Raw genomic sequence first — 16591 nt, forward strand, 5'->3', positions numbered from 1 at the left:
GTATTTTTAGTTCCTGAGATAAAACCTCATTTATAATAAAGTCAGGATCCCTGGAAAACATTTCGTCAATGAGACACCCAGCTTTGCTGCTCTTTATTTTATTGAATGAATGTTTCCCCACACACACACCCTTGGAACCTGTGGCGCAGTTCTGATTAAAGGCACACACAAAACCAGAATTGGGTGGCTATTTTTTTTTAATGTTTCATATTTTAAACTCTTATTTAAAATATGTGCCCTTTGCCATAAAAACGGCCTTTCCAGAGGCACAAATTTGCTAGAACCAAATCCTTCACATTGGGAGCGAGGGGCTGTCAGCACCCGAGTCACTTTCCGGGGATCCTAACTCAATGTATCTCTCAGCTTCACCTTTCACCATCCCAAATTTTGTCTGGTCCCTGTCTAAAATGTCGACATTTCCAGGCATGATCTGAAACATTTTTAGTGGAAGCTCATCAAATAAAGACTTGTATTTCTTTGCAGCGTTCCTTCATTCTTCACCCCTAGAAATTTGGGGAGATTTTTGTCCTCATTACGAATTCAGAATACCAGCTGCTAATTTCAACATGATTTTATGCCCTGTTTGAAAAGGATTTTTTTTTTTTTTTTGTTGCTGTTTGGATTTAGCAGGGTTAGGAGAGAGAGAGAGAGAGAGAACACAGAAAGAGAAAAAGAGAGCGCATACAAATAGTTTTGCTTTGAAGTTTCCACGTAATTACTGTTAAGATCTATTAAAATGTCCTGGGAGACAGGGCTCCCTGCTCAAAGCTGACGAAGGAAAACACAAGCAACATCCAGCAAAACTGATTAAAAGGATGGATGAAATTCAGGACAAGAACAAATGCAAACAAGGTAGATGGAAAGATGCCGTGGGGATTTCTGTTGCTTGTTTATGTGCAGAGAGGAATGGAAGCGAGAAGGAGAGAGGGAGGGAGAAGGAGGCAAGGGAGGGGTGTGGAAGGAAGGGAAAATGAAGAAGAAAACATTTATGAGGTGGGGGATGAGAAAGAGGCAGGGAGGGAAGGAGAAGAGGGAGTCCTGTGTACAAAGATGGGGGCCGAAGAGCTGTTTCTTCTCCCAAGTTCCTCGCTGCAAAAATTAAACATTACATATGGAACCCAGAAAGAAAAGTGGGGGGGAATAATTGGTTTCCCTTTTTTTCATTTCCTTTGTTATAACACTGGTTGGGAACATCTGAAGAGAAAATGGTTGAAGACTCGGAAAATTGCTCTTCTTTCTGTAATGACCCAACTCTCAGCTGCTTTTACCCCAAGTTCTTAATGTCACAGTGCCCCCTGGAGTCCCGCTGGAAGGGACCCCAACGCTGACCTCCAGCTTCCCCCCCCTTCCCCAGCGCCTGCCCTGTTTTTCTTACAATAAGGGAGGGGAGGTGGGGGGGGGACAAGAAAATTTCTAAACAATCTCAGAACCTTTTGAAGAGCTGCCACTGGCCAAGAGAAAGGAGGATTTGGAGAAATCACTTCCGATTTATTTCCAACAGTTAGGAGAAGGGGGGAAGTGGGGCACGAATCTTTCTCTTCATTTCTTGTTCCTACCCCTTACCCCCTTAATCCTATTTTAGTTGAGGTCTGACCTTGGAAATTTCTAAAAGACTTTAATCTCCTGTACTCCAAATTGCTAAAAAGGAGCTGCACGGAAGATTGCCTGCATTGGGGAAAAGGTGGTTGAAAACTGTTTATTTATGAAAGGTTTCGACTTTCCTGGTCGTTAAGAATGTGAACGAGTTCATTAGGCAACGCTCTATGCATTGAAACCTTTTTTATATTTTTAAAATTTCCTCCCCCCATTCACCGCCCCACCGTAACATACATACATACACACACCCCCGCTTTCGACAAAATATATTCGATCATTAAATCTCAGCTGAGAAAAATGATCTTAAACTCCTGCCTCCGGGCAGATCTGACGCGCTGCGACATTAATATCCTCAGATAGCTTGGAAAAGCCGATTGTATTTCCTAACGAACTGTAAGAGCTCCTCTTCTCCCCTGTCCCCCAAACTTTTCTAGAGAAGGCAAATTGCAGTTGAAGGAAATGGGGGGAGGACAAACAAGAGAAAGTATTGTTTGCATACATGTTTTAGAGACATGAAAGAAATCCAGACACTGTGTGTGATGCAGATCTCAAATTTGGGGAGGTAGGAACCCATTGAAATCATTAAGTATTTCATTTTTCAGATGAAAGACTCTCCTTCTGCATTACCGCTCGGAGCCCTGATGTAATTTGAAGTGTCATTTTGGAGGAGTTTGGGTGATTAAGTCTTTTTCATTTCTCTCATTAAAAGGCACGGTTTTCCTGATGTGGGTTATAACTTCGTTCCAATCTGAAATTTCACCCACCCGGCCTCCCCCCCTCCCAGAAGGTCTCTATTTATGACTGATTTTGAAACAACAACAAATCCAGTTGTATACTGATTTTTTTTAACTGCTTTTGATTTTATTGAACTTCGAAACGCAGAAATCACTCTACTGTCATTCTCAAAGGTCCATTTTAAATCACGAGATACGTCAAGGTATAATTACTCATATTTAAAACATTCTGTAATTAGAAGACGGAAGAATAGAAAAATGGCTTGAAAAAAAAATACTGTTGAAAGCAATGGACTCTCAAGAAATGTCTGTCTTTTATAAAGTTCATAGTTTCCCAGTAAATTCTTTTAAGTTAATGACATTTTAAACATAAAGGACCTTAAAGGTTCCCCTGATCTGCCACCATGCATACACACAGGGGAAGAAAAAAAAAAAAAGTCCCTTTAAAAATGCTTTTTATAAAGACCTCAGAGACGGAAATATTTCTCAGGAAATGTCAAACATGAACGTCTACATAATATCTACATGAAATAATAAATCAAAATCAGTTTTTTTTCCCATCTGAGAAAAAACAATCAAATGGGTTTAGAACATTGTTTAGGGCTTTTTTTTTTTTTTTTTTAAGTTCTCCAAAGCACCAATAATAGATGATCCCCTATTGGGAAAGATAACGTGTATTTTTCTTGTAAGTTGGTGGGAAAAAAATATGTTTTGCTCTTGGTAAAGGAAATTAGATATATATTTGGGGAAAAAGAGTCTAATATTTCACTGTGATGGGATTCAACAAAACCCAGGAAATTCAAGGCCCAACTGATGCTCGACTGGAAATTCACACTATTGTGCCCCTTTCCTGACAACAGATTCAGGAGTCCAGAGTGTCTGGGTGAACCTCAAATTTCCTGAGTTCCAGCTTCTCACAGCTAAATAGCAAAGCATGATTTAAACACCGGCCGGCCTTCGCCTGGTTACCTTCTTTTGTTTCTCCCTATATATTTTATACCTCTGCCGGTCTCTGTTTCCTGCCACCTGAAATGAGCATATTGCATTTGATCCCCGGTAAGGGATGGACGCCCGAGACACTGAATTCCTTGTTTGGTGAGAAGGTTATTTAACAAGAAAGGATAAGGGTCGTAGAATCCTAGGGATCTTTCCAGCTGGACGTCACTGGGGATGCAGATAAAGAGACCCCCGGGAGAGAGTGACAAGAACATATAGTGAATGAAGACTTGGAGGATCAGCGTGAGGGGACCCCGACAGGCCAATGCAGCTCCTCGGGGCTGTGCCTAGAAACACTCAAACGGCCAGGGAGCTTACACCTTTGTGAAAAGTTTCAGTTACAGATTTGAATCATAGAACCCAACACACTGTCAGGAGCCCCGGCTAAATAGTTCCACACTGTGCGTTTGAGGTCACTAGCTTATTCCTGGGTGGATAATTACAAGGAAGTCGTGGAAAACGGGGCTTGTGGGGCTCACCGACTCTCCTCCTGTGCAGGTGACGGCTGGCGATTTCAGGGACTACAAGCTGACATTTTAACTGCATTTTGAGCATTTGGGATGGGGCGAGGTGGGGGGAGGTTGAAGCAGGTAAGTCGTTAGTTATTAAAATGTGCTTTGAAGCTTTCTCTCGGAGTATTTGTACATATTTAAGTATTTGTACATATTTAAGTATTTGTACATATTTAAGTATTTGTACATATTTTTTTGGATGAACCTAATTTGGATTTCATTGAATTTTCTGGATGCCCTGATGATGTTAAGATATTTTGGTGAATTTAATTCCCCCCAGAACCCCTCTGTATGAAAGAAAAGGAACTCCTTCTTAAAAGAGATTTAGCAAGGGAAAGAAAAGTCCTTTTAAAAAGGCTTAGGGGCGAGGGGTAGAGGGAACAAGTGGGGAAAGGAGGCTTTATTTTCTAAAGCTCAAATTCCAAAGAAGAAGGACAGTCTCCATAAGGACCGAAGCTCATTTACCTGAATCACTCTGTCACCGCGTAGCCCTTGACTAGTAAATGATTCTTTTCACTCGCCAATAAAACCAGACCGAAAGCATGTTTGGGGTGGAGGCGTGGTGCCAGGCCACCCCCCACCCCCCCACAAATGCAAAGCCAACTCTCCGTGTTTGTTTTGGTTTCCCCCTAAGAGGGTTCTCTGAGAGGGAGCCCGGCCCGGCCACCCTTTCTGCCCCTACTCCTCTGGGGACTTCTGTGCGCTCCAGTGCCTGTCCGGCTCTTGCCCACAGAGCTCCAGGGCCCCTTCCATATTTCCTAAGAAGGAAAGAGAAAGTGCCGGCCCCTGCATCCAGGTGGACAGATTCACAGCTCTCTTCCCTTTGTTGCCCCCTCCAAGGCAGCTTCACGATCCCTGCCCATGCGACAGCCTGGGGACTGTCCCTCACCCCTCAGAAAGCAGCTGAGATCTTCTGAGCCCAGTAGGCGTAACCTTTAAAATAGCAGCCATATTCTATCAGCGAAGATGTCAGGAAAATTGTTGGCAAAAGGGCTGAGGAGTCCTTAAAAGCCAGCAGTTACATAAAAAATAAGAGATTTTTTTTTTAAATGACCATAACCAGCCTCATTCCAATTGTGACTTCTTCATGGTTTGATAGATGTGCGAGATTTGCATGAAGGAACCTCATAATTGTTAGTAATAAGTAAACGGCACTAACACGCAGGAGGCATTCAGTATAGAATATTCGACCTTAGCAGGGGTAACAGCCCTGCAAACATTTTCTTTGCATCTTTAAACCGGGAAGGGTTTCTTAGCCTCTTCTGCTATAAGGAAATCAGTTTAGCAGAAGAAAAGAAGATAAGACAGGATTGCTTAATAATTCCTATCCCTGGACTTCCCAGGCCTGAGCCAGGCTTGGAGGCCCTATTTTCAAACTCTTTCTCCAAACAATGAAGTGTGCCCAATTGAAAAATGGATGAACTAAAGCTTTTCACTCTTCTCCCGTCCAAATTGGATTGGTTTCTCAATTCAACTGAGTGCTTAGAAATTAGTCAATAAGGCGACTAATTAATAATTTGACTTGGGGGGAAGTCAATTTCTCAGCTGCACACACAGACAAGTCCGAGGGCTTCCGAAGGTGCCCCACTACGTGATTCCAGCCACCCCACTTCACCCCACCATGTGAAAAATCTACAGTATGAGCTATAAGGGGAATTCTGGACCCAGTTCAATTTATTTGAGGCCTTTTCTTCCTAGTACGGTGAACAAGTTTGATATTCAGAGAATAAAAGCTGTGTAAAGAATTTAATACCAGATAAACTAATATATATGTATATATGTTTATTAACTGTACTCTATTATAGCAACATAGTCTTGATTATAATCATGACATAGCAAGTATGTGCTCCTATGTGCTAGGTATTATGCTAAGTAAGTACTTTGAATACATGATCTCATCTACTGTATTGTCATACAGTGAAGTAAGAACTACTATCTGCATTTTAGAGGTAAGAAACTGAGGCCAGACAGTTGGGTCACTAACCAACCAAGACCACACAAAGTTGAGAAAATAGGAAGAATTTTAAACTCCACGCCAAACCCAGCTTTCCAGTTTCTTTCTCCTATAAAGGGAAAGTTAACCAAGGGACATGTTGCCAATTTTTCCTGCCTAGAGGGAAACTGGTGTCCAGATGGATTAATTTTACATGTGGACATGAATAAGGCAGGAATCTCTGAGCCTCAGTTTCCCCTGGACAAAATCAGGAAGGTCTTCTAACAATGGTCCCATAAATTAGATTCATCACTTATCACTTCTGGCTGGCTCCACCAGGAAACATGCTCTTAAGAAAACATCAGATAATCTAGTTGTACCCGGAAGACAGCAAAACTTAAAAAGACAGTAGAATTTTTGCTTTAAAAAAAAAAAAAAAAAAACCTGGAATGGGCCTTAAGAGAACTGGAAAGGCTTCATGATCGGGTCATTAAGAACAGAACCAGCCTGGGTTTGCTCTGAGCTCTCCCACTCCCTGGGAAAGTGTGGCTTCCTGTTTCTGAGTCTCAGTTTGCTCATCTGTAACACTGGAGTAACAGCATGAAAATCCAGGCACGTGCTTCCACGGCTTCCTGTGAGGGTCCAATGAGGAGAAGCTTGTTCTGGGACACCAGGGAGGCTGGCGTGTGTTCCATGAGCAGAACTCAGAATAGGATGATGATGTGGGATTAAAGTTGATGATAAGGATGATGACAGTGAGAGTGAGGGTGATGGTGGTGATGTTGGAGATGGTGATGGAGGTTGGGGGGGTAGAGATGGTGATGGTGGTGAGGGTGGGGTGGTGAGGGTGGTGGGGGTGATGATGATGGTGGTAGTGATAGTGGTGATGGTGATGTGGTGGGGGTGATGGTGGTGGGGGTGTGAGGGTGGAGATGGTGATGGTGGTGAGGGTGGAGATCGTAGAGGTGGTGATGATGGTGGTAATAATGGTGATGGTGATGATGGTGATGATGGTGGTGGTGGTGATGGTAGTAGTAGTGGTGATGGTGATGGTAGTTATGGTGATGGTGGTGGTGGTGGTAGTTATGGTGATGGTGGTTTTAATAGTGAAGGGGATGATGCTGACAGGGTTAACCTACTCCATTTCAGATGAGAACATGGAGCCCAGAGTCACATGCTTATACATAGCCTTGCTGAGACTAGAAATTGATCTTCAAGTGCCAGCCAGTTGCCCTTTCTACTGCCCCATGCTAAAAATAAGTGGAAAGTGATTTGGCCCAAGGAAACTGGGAACTGTGGGTCAGAGCTGAGGAGCGGCAATTCAGCCTCCTGCCCACCCAGCTCATTTTACAAGGCCAGAGGACTCACTCTGTCCTCACCAGACCTCAGCCACCGCCTTCTCTGCACAACGCCATCACCCAGTGGCTACTGAGAGGTGAGGGAGGAGGGTGAGTTGGAAAAAATCTGCTTTTGGATGAGCAAGTCGCTCCCAGCGACTTGATAACAGCTGGTCCCTCACTACCTTTTGAGAAACTCCCCCGGGGGAGTTGATTTACTTTCTGGTTTCAACCCGAGAGACAAAATAATCTATTGAATTTGTCGATTTCATTTTCCAGATGGGGCTAAGTGGTCCCTCAAGGGGCTTGTGATCAAGCCTGTGAGAAGCTAGAAAGGACGGGGAGAAGAATGGGACAGGGGAATGCCCCAGCCACACACCAGGCAGAAGTAGCAGAATCGCCACCACAAGCCAGCTCGAGTCTCAGGGAGCACTGAGCTTCCCTCACTATGAGAAAAACCGGTTTTAGGATTTCGAAGGAACCACACCATCAGGGGACAGCTGCCCCAAGAGCCCAAGGTTCACAATTTCCCATAGGGGATCTTGGCAGATATTGCTAACAGATAGTGACATTCTCCACCAAGCACAGAGCCACCCTCCAAAGTCTCTCAGTCCAGAGCTCCCAGCAGGCATGAGCAATCGATCCAAGTAGACACCAGGATGAACATGATTTCTGCCCAGTGTGTGGGCCTAAGACCACAAATGACTCCTAAGGTCTTGGGCCTATTGGAAAAGGCATTGAGGAGTAGGTAACTACAAGATCCAGGTAGCAGCAGCAGCAGGAAGAGTCAGCTCCCTGGTTGCATTCCAAGCACTGCAGGTGGTTTTCATCTATCTGTTCATTCATTCCCTCCCTCCCTCACCCGCCTGCCCCACCATTCATCCACTCTGTCATTCTTTTTTAATTCAACAAATACTTACTGTGCATTCTAGGTGCCAGTCAGATCCTGACTACATGGAGCTTGTCATCTGCAGTGGGTGAGGTGGGGGATTCTGCAAAGGCTAGTAAGTTGGTAGAGGCACAGGACAAACCCGCCAGAGAGACAGAAGCACAGAGCTGTGGAAAGTAGACATGCCCGATGGTGCCACGGAGGCCGGGGGTGCAGCATCCTCCTCAAGCATGAGTCTGCATGTGACCCCTCACCTGCTAAGACCCTTCAGTGACTGCCCCCTGCCCATGCTCTGGCCCCTCTCACCTCCCGCACTCACCCCACACCCACCTTTTGCGCTGAAGGTGCTCGGCCCAGACTGAAAGTCCAAGTTCTTGAAGGGGAGACACTCCAGGAAAGCCCCGTAAGAACAGAAACTCAGTCTGGCTTGCATCCTGTGGCATCCCCAGTGCCCAGGGTCCTTGGAGGAGCACCAGGCATGGAAGATGAACTTGAGGAATTGTGTGCATGTACAGAGGAGCGATTCTTTGACCCCACCCTTGGCCCAGTGCCCAACACAGGCCCTGTGCCTTTAACTGTTGAAAGAGAAGAGGGAGAAAAAAGAAAAGAGGTAAAAAGGCAAAGAAAGTAGAAAGGAGAGGGAGGGGAAGCCCTGAGGCGGGAAGAGGAGGGAGGGAGAAGGAAACACTCCACGTTTGTCGTGGGGAAAGGTCCCGCCATAAACAAGCTTTCCAAAGCTCAACTCCCACACAGAGAGACTCGGTCAACCTCAATTATTTTCAGAACAAAGTATTAAAAAAAAAAAAATACATGCAGACTCCCCAGCCTGTCCATGCAGGGCCGAGTGGCAAGAAGAGGGTGGCCTGACACTATGCATGATGGGTGGGGCCTTTTTGGATGCTGCGAGCCAAAAAGCATTTTTGTGGGCTCGTAATTTCTGAGAGCTCCTGGCAGGGCCAACTGGCTCCAGGCTCAGACTCCTGCAAAGACCGGCACCGCCACTGCTCCGTCCACGGGGGTCTGTTGGGCCTTAGTCTCCCCATCCCTGAAACAAAGGGCGGGCTGAGGGCACCTCTAACGCAAGCCCAACACAGTGTCTCTCCTAAGTTCTCCTCTTGGAATCCTCCATCAGCCCACATCAGTCCTCCTGATAGAAATAATAATCATTACGATAATAATAGTAATTATTCTTACAGCAGCTACCACTTATCGAAGCACTTATTTCATCTTCACAGCCATCCATCGTGTACGGTAGATTTATGGTCTCCATTTCACAGGGGAGGAAACTGATGTTCAGAGAGGTTGTGTACCTTGCCCAAAGGAACACAGCTAAGAGGGGTGGAACTGGATTCCAGACATGTCTGAGGCCCAAACTCCTGCTGCCCCAACCTCGATTCAGAGCTGTAGCAGGACGGGTGTGTAACACACACACACACACACACACACACACACACACACACTCCCAGTAAGCACTGGAGGAAGAAAAGAGGAGGGATGTTTGTGGTGATGACGTAATCACCGTTGCCTGCCCAGCTTCCCTTCTACCCTTTTTTTTAACCCCCTGATAAATGCTCCCCTGACACATATTCAGGGTTTTACAGGACTTTCCTCCCCAGGTCCATGTACTCATACAGAAACTGTCGATCACAGAGGCAGCCTGACCAATCACAGCGTAGAAGCCATCTTCCAGCCACTGTGATTGGCTCAAGTGTGGCACACGTGACTCGGGAAAGCCAATCAGAGCCTTTCTACGGTCTGAAGGGCGGAGGAAGAGGTTCTCTCCCCCCTGGGGTTGCTAGGCTGAGTTGATGGACGCGTAGAGCTTCCAGGGACCTTGTCCTGCTGGTACCCCACCGGCCTTGCCCTGGGAAGGAAGCCACCCCTCTAGGGGAGAATGTGGCTGCAGACTGGGAAGGCGAGGGGGAGATGGAGAGAGGGAGCCCTCAGCCCACAGCTGGTCTGAAACCCACTCCAAACCGTCCTTCCCAGTATTGAGCCACCAGAGAGGCCAGCACTGAGACCCGGTCCCTTTCCATCAGAGTGCTGAGTGACAGCTCCGACCAGCGGTGCATCCGCCATGACTTCGTGACTCTCCCTCTCCATCTCCTTCACACGCACACCGACATCTACTGTTGGGAAATGGAGACCGCTCTGGAAGAGGGAGGAGGAGGAGCAGAGGAGAAGCACTGGGGGGAGACGCCAATCCCTCTCCCTTCCCTTGGAGACCCAGCCTGGTGTCCATCCACAGGGCGGGTCCAGCCCTCTTCCTGCTTCAGCTCAGTTCCTCCTGGGGCAACCCGCAAGGTGGTTGCTCTCTGTTCTCTTTTCTTTTTCTTTTTCTTTTTTTAAGACGCCACACGGTCTCCCCGTTGACGACAATTGATGTTTCACCTCTTGTCCTCTCTGATATGCCAAGGGAGCACCTGAGACCAGAAGGTCTCCCCAGCACCTCCTGATACCTGGGCACATGGCCGTTCAGGCTTCTAGAAAGATTGTCCCCCCACCATCTTTCTAAACCATAAATGTGATCATGCCATGCTTCCTACCTAAGCCCTTCCTTGGCTCCCCATTGTCCACAGGATCAAGTCCAGAGAACTCAGCATGGTGGACAACAAGGCCATGCTTCTTTGGCTTCGTCTCTTTTATTCCTACCCCTTCTAATCCACACTGTGGCTGTTCCCCAGCTCTGCTCCCCCAGCCCCAGACACGGAAGCCTGCTGCTCCTCTTCCTTGGAGAACTGATCTCTTGTCCATTCTTCTCACTCCTCCTTCAGGGCAAATGCCACCTTCCCCACAGGGATAAGCACCTGTCAATAACGCCTCAGGTCAGTCAGACTCACTCTGCTACTTGGTCTGGTAACAGACAACCCTTCCTCCTTTGGAGAATGTACCTGATGGATTTCGGGTGGGTCTCTCCAGGGCTCCTTAGCCCAGCTGCAGGTGACTCACACCTGGACTGTCACCGAGCTGAACATGGCTGAGACCCCACAGGTCTCTAAGCCCACATGGCTTTGCTTTCCTCTTCTTCCCTTGGCCCCTGATCCAGGAGCATTATCCAGGAGCTGAAGCATCTACCAGTGTATTTTGAATAAATGGATTTAAAAACTGCCTTTAAATTTAATCAAGCTAAAAAGAGCTAAGGTCTCTCCTACTAAAAAAAATTCTCACTTGAGTTCACAGAGGGCCCCCTTTCCATTTAGAGTGAGGAGGGTTCGAATCCTAGCTACCTAAGACGTTGGTGTGGACGCGGCACTGTGAATGGCGTTCTCTCTCTTGTCTTCCTGCGGTCTTGGACAAGTGGCTTAAAATTAAGGCTCAGATGAAATGATGTACGTAAAACGCGTCGGGCAGGGGATGGCACAGGGAGAACCAGTAAAGGGTCATGAGGATTCAATGACCTCCCAGATAGTAGGCAGGGCACCAGGAGAGAGGAGGCTCACGGGAGTCCCAGGTCAGGCTCCCTCCCCAGCCTCCTTTCCTCATTCACAAAAAGCAGAGAAGAGCATCTTCTGAGTCGGCCTCCTGCATTGCACTGAGGATCCAAATCCCATCACTCTCTCGAGGGTCAGGACGGGAGAAGCCAAACTTCTGCATGTCTGAAAGTGTCACTGTGATTACTTTGATCCCGACAGCATCTCCATCTTAGACACAACCACGGTGCCTAAGGGACCCAACACAATCTAAGCATCCATCATACCATGTTCACTCTGGTGGGAGTGGGGTGAGGGGACTCAGCTCCCTGTAGCCATTCAGGGACCCAGGCCACCTTAGTACTGCCACCAACCTGACTGATGAACTCTGCCACCGTCGGAATGTCCCCTCCAAATCTCACATTGATAGGTAGTTGCCATTTTAACAGGACTAAGAGGGGGGACCTTGAAGAAGTGGAGAAGTCATAAGGGCTCTGCCCTCATGAGCAGGTTAATTCCGCTGTCACGGGCTTGTTGTGACTTTGGCTGGCTCTCTCCCTCTGCTCCAGCTCCCCTGTGCTTCCTCCCCTTCCACCACGCCATCAAGCCACAAAAGCCCTCACCATGCTCTGGGACTTCCTGGACTCCAGAACCTTAAGGCATATATGCGTCTTCTCCATAAATCACCCGGTCTTTGGTATTTCGTTACAGCAGCAGAAAATAGACCCAAGCAACCTCCACGGTTTCCCCAAAGGTGAAGAGAGAGACTAGAACAGAGGTCAGCCAACCATGTCCCACAGGCCAAATCCAGCCTGTGCCCTTCCAACAGCTGCACTGAACACAGCCAGGCTCACTCTCTGACATCTTGTCTGTAGCACCCTTTGTGGCACAGTGACAGAATTGAGCAGTCCTGACAAAGCTGTCATGGTCCCCAAAGCCAAAGCCAGCTCCTACCATTAAGAATATGCCTGCTGGCCCAGAAACTGCGAGATCACGCTGGGGTGTACCACCCTGTCTGGAAGAGGGACACATTCTGTTGGCCAGACCTCTGCGGCATCGTCCCACCTGCAAAGCAGCCTGGGAAATGCAGTCTTCCTAGGTACCCAGAGGAAAGTGGAGCGCAGTTCCAGGATCTGGTGGTACTGTCTCTGCCACAATCAGTTCTCGAATTGTCCAGTGTAAAACACATGGGGGCACATGGGGGCCCAGGGCTGAAACCATGGATCAGACAGGTCAACATCCCCAAGGATCTCACCCCGATTAAGGGAGGTCTGCAGACCACCAGGCACAGGGATAATAGAAGCAAAGCAGCCCAGACGGTCAGTTTTTTATCATGCAACTGGTACCTGCTAAGCTTTAGATGCATCGTCTTCTTTAATTGGCATGAAAATCCCAAGAGGTCAGATGTTTGACTTCCATTTTCAAATGGAGAAACTGAGACACGCAGGCCGTAATTGGTAAAAATCTGGATTCGAACACAGGTCTGCCCGACTCCGGTGCCTGAACCCTGAAGTGCCCTCACTTGCTGAGCAGCGGCCTTAGTCACAGTGCCCAGTAGGCTCAGCTCCGGGTGCTGGGGAAGGGTCCCCAGGTGTGCCGAGACCCCTGCAGGAAACAGCCAGCCGGCACTGGCAGAAGAGTTTGCCTGGGGAGAGCTTGACAACAGTGCCAGGAGAGGGGACGCAGGGCTTAAGACCCAGAGGACCACCGAGACGCCCAGGGTTTAAAGGGACAAAGGCTGGGATGGCTTCCTGGAGCCTAGGAAATGCTGTCCCTCCAGCAGTGGGGCCACTGGGCAGGTGGACTAGGCAAGAGCCATGGAAAGTGGAGAGAGGAGAGGGGCACACACCTGGGCCTGTCTCCCTCACCCGCCAGTCTTCTGGTGCCTTCTACTCCAAACCCCACCAGGAGCTGTCACTGAGAAAGGCAGAGAAGGGACACGGGGCACATTAGGAATCATCAGCACAGCCCTGGTCCATCTTGAGAATGGGCTCACATCCCCTGCCCCCCCCCGGAAGTTCTCTATGCACAAGTGTCACAACAGTAAACCCATGACAATGTCATCGGTTTCAGGCACCCCGTACCCTGTGGGTGAGCATGGTGGCCCCCGAGGGCAGGGCCAGCCTTTTCTCTCCATGTAACTCCTAGTGGGGTCGGGGAAGCCGCACCCCCACGCTGGGGAGGGTCCTTCATCTGGGGCATCGGCAGCCCCTCCACTTCAGCCTCGGGCCGAGAACCTTCCGAGGGACCATTTGGTTGAAGTGTGGATTCAGTGTTGGCCAGTTTCCACCCTCCCCCAGGATGTCCCCCACCTCCCGAGGGGAGGGTCAGAATGTGTCTCCGTGTGTGTGTGTGTGTGTGTGTGTGTGTGTGTGTGTGTGTCCAGCCACTTCCACAGCCCCGGGGTCCCTCTTCCCTTTCAGAAGAGTTGGCAACTGGATATCTATTGACCACTGAGAGAGGACCCACCAGGCGGGCCTTGGGCGGAGCAGGCTGCACTGAGAATGAGCTCTTCAGTGAAGAGCGGCCAACACCGTCCAGCCCTCATTTCCCATCCTGCCTGAGAAAGCCTTGCCCTGCCCACCTGCCACCATCTCTGTACCTACGGATCGCCCTGGGTCCAGACCGCTCAGAGACAAGAAGGCCCGGGGAAGCCCCATCACTCTCTCCACCTAGTGGGATGTCAGGGGCGGGCTCCCACCGTGCTCTTCTCGGGGGATCTGACTTAGTGGACTGTTTTCATGACTCAAAGCTCTGAAACATGGCTGGCATTTCCCAGGGTGAGCATGAATGTCCCCGAACAGGATGACCAAACACGAGGCTATTTTTAGGCAAGAAAACTGGCCCAGTTCCTGTCCGCCAAATCCAATCCGTTTCTCCAGTCCACACCGACCATCAGTGGCCCGGAACACCCTGGCTGGGGGCCCACCCGCCCGCCAGCCATCTGAAGTCCTATGGGTAGGTAAGAGCTTGAACTTCAGAGTCAGGAAGTCCAGCTGTGTGACCTTGGGCGACCTACTGAATTCTTAGAGTTAGTCCTACTGGGTATCAGAGAGGCCCCGGGGAGGCCCTCCCGGGGCTGGCGGGCATGCACCTGGCAGGAGCCTGTGTACGGGTCATTCATTTGGAAGGTGAGTCCAAGAAGCAAGGGTGAGCCCATGAGGACAAAGAAAAGCCCTTTTATGACCGTATTGTATTGTCAAAGTCACTGCCCCAGGAAACGGCCCTGATTGTGCAGGGGCCTCCTGCGATGTGTACAGAATGGCTTCCAAACCGGGCTGAAGTCCTGGCCCGTCCTCCATCGGCTAACCCTCCACTCCTAGATGGAGCTTGGGTGCCATCTAGCAGGTTCTCAAGAGCATTGGGGGAGTCCCTGGGACAAATGCAGAAATCCCAGGAGCCTTCCTTGGGACTGCCCACCCCTGCTGAGGCCGAAGCCAGAGGGACAGGAGGAGGTGGCAATAGGGCACTGTGGCACCTTAACACCCACCTCAAATTCTAACCAGCAAGGGAGAGGAACGCAGCCCCCTGCCCCCAGCAAGTCCTCCATCAATAACAGCTGCAGGAGGGGTGTCGAGGGCCCTGGTCACTGCCCAAGCACCACGCGGTCACATCAACACAGCTAACGGCTTCCTCTCGCGTGCCAGCTCTGGGCAGTCGGAAGCAACTCTGTCCTGGCAAGGGTTCGAGACACCTCGGCTGGTTGGTGGGAAGAAGCTCGGTGATGGATTTTTGATGCCTGCCATGGTAGCGGGAGGGGAGCAGGGGTGTGGGCTGCTGATTTGTGTGGCCAACATTCAGAATATGTCGTTTCTTTCTCCAAGTCTCTGCCTCCATACCTCGGGGTCAAGCGCCATCATTTGTAAAGTGAGGGAAAGACTATGTTTTACTGGGTGGTCCCCAGGAAGACTGTGAAGCTATAACTTAAGAACTTTGAAAAGAGAGAGGATAGAGGATGAGAGCACGCCATCCGGTCTCCTGCTCCTCTCTGCTCTTGGGAGTAAAGTGTCTCTCTAAGCAGACGGACCCGCTTCTCTTCTTGCCACTAGAAGGCACTGGAGGAGATGGTTGGCTCAGGGACCCTTATTTGGCTTTGAACCTTGGAGTCAATCAATTGCTCATTTCTGCCCATCGATTTTGACTGTGCTCAGGGTAAGCAGTACCCCAAATTCCCTTCGTTTCCTGTGAACCCTTCACACCCTCAATGCCTCTAGTTTAGAAAGCATCGATGCCCTTGCCCTCCCCTGCCCAAGAATGAACTTCAATTATTGTAAGCTTTCGGTCAGCCAACTACAGCCCAGGGGTCAGTCACCTGTTCCTATAGTTTTATTCAATCACAGCCACGTCCGTTCATTTATATATCATCTCTGACATTTTTCATGCTCTAAAGCACAGTTCAGTGGGTAGAAGACACACCCTATAGTTCTTGGTGGAAACTTTTTATTATCTGGCACTTTGAGAAAAACTGTTGGATGATCTCTGGTCTACATTCATCTAACTATCCATCCTCTGGATACCATGATGGGTTTGGAGGTAAAAAATTAATACAAACTAGGTCAATGAAACTCAAAGCTCTCTGCTTCTCTGAGCATGAAGTTGAAAGGATGTGAGGTCTGGAGCCCATGCAGCCATTTTGCAGTTTTGAGGAAGGGTTTATCTTTCTGCCCTCAAAGATCAAGTAGAAGAGACAAGGCTGCACAACTGGAACCACAGAATGAGAGTAAGCCTTTATCCGTGGCATAGATAAATAGAACGTGTAACGTGATTGAAGCTAGACCTAAGAGTTAGCAGAATTGAACTAAAGGAAATGTGGCAGGTGCAGGGTGGGGGGGTGTGGACACACCAGTGTGACACAGCAGTGAGTCACAGCCTGCTTGGACCTGGGGTTCTCTCAGAGGGGGAGCTGCGTTCCCTGGCTGGAGAACAATGGGGGGCAAGCACCCCGAATTGTGCACAACGCCTGCATCCACCCAGGTACCCTTTCTTCTTATGCCCACTTTCAGGGGCAGAAACTGAGGCTTCTGGGGACACCCCTCAGCTCCCGATTGCCCCCTCCTCCTCCGCACTCCCCTGGGTGGCTCCTGTAATCCTGGGGGGCTGGGTGGTGACATCCTGTCTTCCTGGCCAGAACAGGGCCCTGTGTAGAAGGAGCTGGAGCTGTTTCTTAGGCACGGCCCAGCGGGA

The 16591-nt window shown here is 49.0% G+C and overlaps 1 long non-coding RNA gene across 1 annotated transcript; it reads left to right on the top strand.

Annotated features, from left to right (window-relative positions):
- Nucleotides 1–602: 602 nt before the first annotated feature.
- On the top strand, nucleotides 603–15225 carry LOC144375220 (uncharacterized). Its single transcript, XR_013434778.1, has 2 exons — nucleotides 603–852; nucleotides 7388–15225. It is a non-coding gene; the product is annotated as an uncharacterized LOC144375220 (long non-coding RNA).
- Nucleotides 15226–16591: the final 1366 nt, after the last annotated feature.

Source organism: Ictidomys tridecemlineatus, chromosome 2 (assembly GCF_052094955.1).
Source record: "Ictidomys tridecemlineatus isolate mIctTri1 chromosome 2, mIctTri1.hap1, whole genome shotgun sequence".
NCBI lineage: Eukaryota > Metazoa > Chordata > Mammalia > Rodentia > Sciuridae > Ictidomys > Ictidomys tridecemlineatus.